Here is a 4,084-nt window from a genome sequence, read left to right on the forward strand (position 1 = left end):
ATAGGCAGTGATGTAATTGGCCTATTTTCCACTGCAGTCTGTTGAGAACCATTCTCTCAGCTACTTTCTCGGTGCAGCTAATCAAAGCTATGGGTCGGTAGGTGTCTGGTTCCTTGAGTTTTGGGATGGGTTTGGTGTCCTGTTGGTTTCATGTAATTGGGCATAGTCTATCTGTGTGTGTTCTGTTAATCAAGTGCAAGTACACCAACTTCGCGTGGCTTCCCATATTCCTCAGCATGCTGTATGTGATGAGGTCGGCTCCAGGGGTAGTGTCTTTTCCGCCCATTGCAAGGGCCGTGTTAAGTTCCTCCATGGTGTAGGGGCTGTCTGTATCATCTACCATGTTGCAGGCGGCTTCAATGATATTGTTCCTGATTGGGAGCAGTGTTCTCTGCCTGTTTATTGTCTGCAGAGGTAGGTTGGTGCTTTTACCTCTGTCAGCATAGTTGTTGGCAATTTTGTTGGCTTCAGCTAATGGGTCTGGGTGTGTGACTCTGGGTGTGTTATACTTCCCAGAGACTTTGTTGAACCAGCCCCATATTTTGGCTAGGGATGTGCTGAAGTTGACTTTATGGCACCATGAGTACCATTTGTCCGTTTTGACTTCCAGTGATACTTGCACAAAGTGTTTGATGATCTCCACAAGTAAGTCATGGAGCTCATCAGTTCTGTGTTTTCTGAGAAGTTTTCTGGTCCTATTTATTCTGGCATTCATTTCTTTGATGCGGCTGTGTTATAGTACCAGGCGTCGGCGTGTTTCCTGTCAGAGTGCTTTTTCTGATGCATGGAAACACTTGCGGCTGCATCTAGTTCTTTGTTGAAATCGAGTGATAGGGTGGAGATATCATTGTGAGGGTTTTTGATGTATTCCAGAGCCCATTCTGTCATAGTTTTTTCGAATTTTTCCCAGTTAGCAAAGTCTGGGTTCCACCTTTTGGGGGTTGGAGGAGGAGGAGGGGGGGGGTATTGCTCCGGTTCGAGTTTGATTTCTATGGCAATGTGATCGCTCGTTAATACAGGATGCAGCTGCCATCTGGCGTCTCTTTGTATGGCCCTAGAGAGGAAGGTGAGGTCTATGCGTCCTCCTTTTAGATGGGTTGCTTCTGTAACATTGTTGAGGAGTGTTACATCCGTATATTCTTGCAGTAAGGCATGCAAGTGTCGGCCTGTTTGATTTGCTGCAGATACTGAGTTCAGGAACAGGTGATGGGCGTTGAAATCGCCTGCAATTATTGTGTCATCCTCGGAGGCAGCGGCGAAAAGCGCCTCAGCATTGATGCTTTTTGCTGGGGATTTGTAGATGTTATGTACTGTGAGAGTTGTAGCAAGCAGGGATATCTGAATACTCAGAGTCTCTGTCTATATCCCACAGTCGATGCTCGGTGCTATTTTGGAGGGAATGCTGCTTTTAACAAGAGTTGTTAGTCCTCTTGTTGTTAGTGAAAGATACGTAGAGTATACTTTGTATCCTGAAAATGCAAATGGTGTGTTCTCATTGAGCAGTGTTTCTTGCAGTACAATTATGTCAGGGTTTTATACTGAAGTTTGGGATTGCAGGAATGCGAACTTGTTTCATAGTCTGCACACGTTCCATTGGAGCACTTTCACTTGGGTGTTTTGGTGGGTGTTTTGGTTGTTGTGAGTGATTGTGTTAGGATTGTTTGTGGGAGGATCTATGAAGGAAATTCTGCTGTTATGCAGCCCTGGGGCGCCTATATATAAATTAGCTACTTCCAGAATATTCTAATAGATTATTCTCGTGGCTTGGGAGCCGACTTCAGCGACACCAGAGTTATCAACTATCACGTATCAGACAGGAGAATCAACTTCACGCACGGCAACTCTCTCTCATCTAACTTCACCCACCTTTATCCTTGGAAATAAAAATAAAAAAAGTTAAAAATCAAACACTGGGGTTTTTGAGAACCTTCCAAAACACGTAGCAAATATAAGAATTGCATATTTTCTCACAAACATGATGCAATACCTCAGGCAAATATAAAAAGAAATTTACATATGCCCTTGTTCATATCTTGTATGGATCATATAACATTCTTAAACAGTTTACGTAAGACTTTGTAACAAAATACGTGCCACAGTCGCACTCTATGTGGTGCCTAGACTATTAATGCGAGTACTGTTCGTAAGCATTCTAAGACGCTTAGGCCTTCAGCTCTGACTCATGACTGACGTCATGTAAACAAAATGCAAGTACTTAGATACAAAATACAAAAATCACAGATACTCATCTTCTGCCGCACATAAGTGTAGAAACATCCTATCTTTGAAGTAACTTATACAGAATTTAATACATTGTAGCATCCACTACAACACTTACATACAATATTGCAACATGTTCTATCAGTGCAATATCTTACGCATTACTTTCAATACTTGTAGAGCTTGTGGTATTAGGTTATAGTACAAATTACACATAATACTCAACAAGTAGTTAGGCAACTACTCACGAATAACTTCAAATAATAGTAAAAAAAAAAAAACTAATGGACAACAGGTCTTGAAATTCAGGAGGAGGATTTTGGACTACCGGAATAATAATCGGGTAAGAGGCTAAACAAGTAATCACAACGATGACTGGAAGGTAACTTTTCTTTCAGAATCTAAGATGAGTATTTTCATAACGGTCAACATCAATCTCATTGCCAGCATGATTATAATAACCACTGTCTTATTATTATGATATCAATCATAGCAGATGCTGCTCCTCCTTCAGAATAATATTATTATGGACAGTTGGTCTCCAAGGTAGGCTATATAGCCTATACATCATTGCTGAAGAGAGGAAAATGGATCTCACCAGGCTTCATGTATCAAGATGACAATAACTTGCCTCCCCAAGAGACTTGCGAAATACTCTAACTTGGGAGAATTACAGGGAGTGGAAAGGTTTTTTCATCTCACAAGACAGCAGCAACCCTGGGAGGCTTTCCATTCATGACGCCGCATATATCAAAGAAGAAATCATCAACCAATCTGTAGTGTGGGTAGTGTGAAATGAAGAACGGTTAAAATGCTTACTTTGAAAACACGCGTTTGAATTTGTAACAATATGTGAATGTTGTGGTCAGGATTTCGTATGTAATCAGTGTATGAATATTGTTTGGTACGCTGTCTAAGTTTGTAAAAGATATCTGTTGTTTATGTTTGGGTAAGTCACGTGACCACAGAGTCTTCCGCATTCTCCCCCGCTCTACACATGTTGGCTCGGCAATGCTGTATAACTTGCTGTATAACTTGTATAATAAACTAAGGTTAATTACCCTCAGCTTATCAATCAGAACCCATAACATGGTGTCAGGAGTGGTTCTTATCTACATATAAGCTGGATTAAAGAAGAAATGAGGGTAAGTGACAACTTATAACTGACCACTTTGTTGATGTCCTAGGCTACGCCATTTGCCGACGTGCATGATTTTTCTCAGTGGGATAAGTTTTTTTTCTCATCATAATTAAGGTAGTTTTGTACCATAAAGATGAATGTACAGCTAACTCCACCGAGTCCTATGGACTTTAGTGCAAGTACTAATGTAGCCCTCAAATGGAAGAAATTTAAAGAAGCTTTTATTAACTATGAAATTGCCATAGGCTTAGATAATGAAGCTGTCAGATGAAGGGTAGCAACATTCTTGCATGTTATAGGAGAATTAGAGGTTGAGAAATATAATAAACTGTCTTGGGATGCAGATGGAGATAAATTTAAGATAGATAAAGTATTAAGGAAATTTGATGCAGAATGCAGTCCCAGATCAAATATAATCATGGAAAGATACAAATTTCTCAAGCGGAAACAAGAATCTAATGAAAGTTGTGACCAATTCATAACTCAGTTAAGAATTCTATGCAAAACTTGCAATTATGATAATGAAGAAGAAATGATCAAGGATCAATTCATCCTCAATTTACATGATGATAAGGCTAGGGAGAAATTACTGGATCATGTGCAGATGGATACGAAGCCAATGACCTTGGAAAGGGCTGTGAATTTTGTAAAAAATTATGAAATGCGAATTCAGCAAAAGCAGCAGATGACTAGTAGCAATACTGAAGAAGAGGAAGTTAATGT

The sequence above is a fragment of the Palaemon carinicauda genome, chromosome 6 (assembly GCF_036898095.1).
Source record: "Palaemon carinicauda isolate YSFRI2023 chromosome 6, ASM3689809v2, whole genome shotgun sequence".
In the NCBI taxonomy this organism is placed as follows: Eukaryota; Metazoa; Arthropoda; class Malacostraca; order Decapoda; family Palaemonidae; genus Palaemon; species Palaemon carinicauda.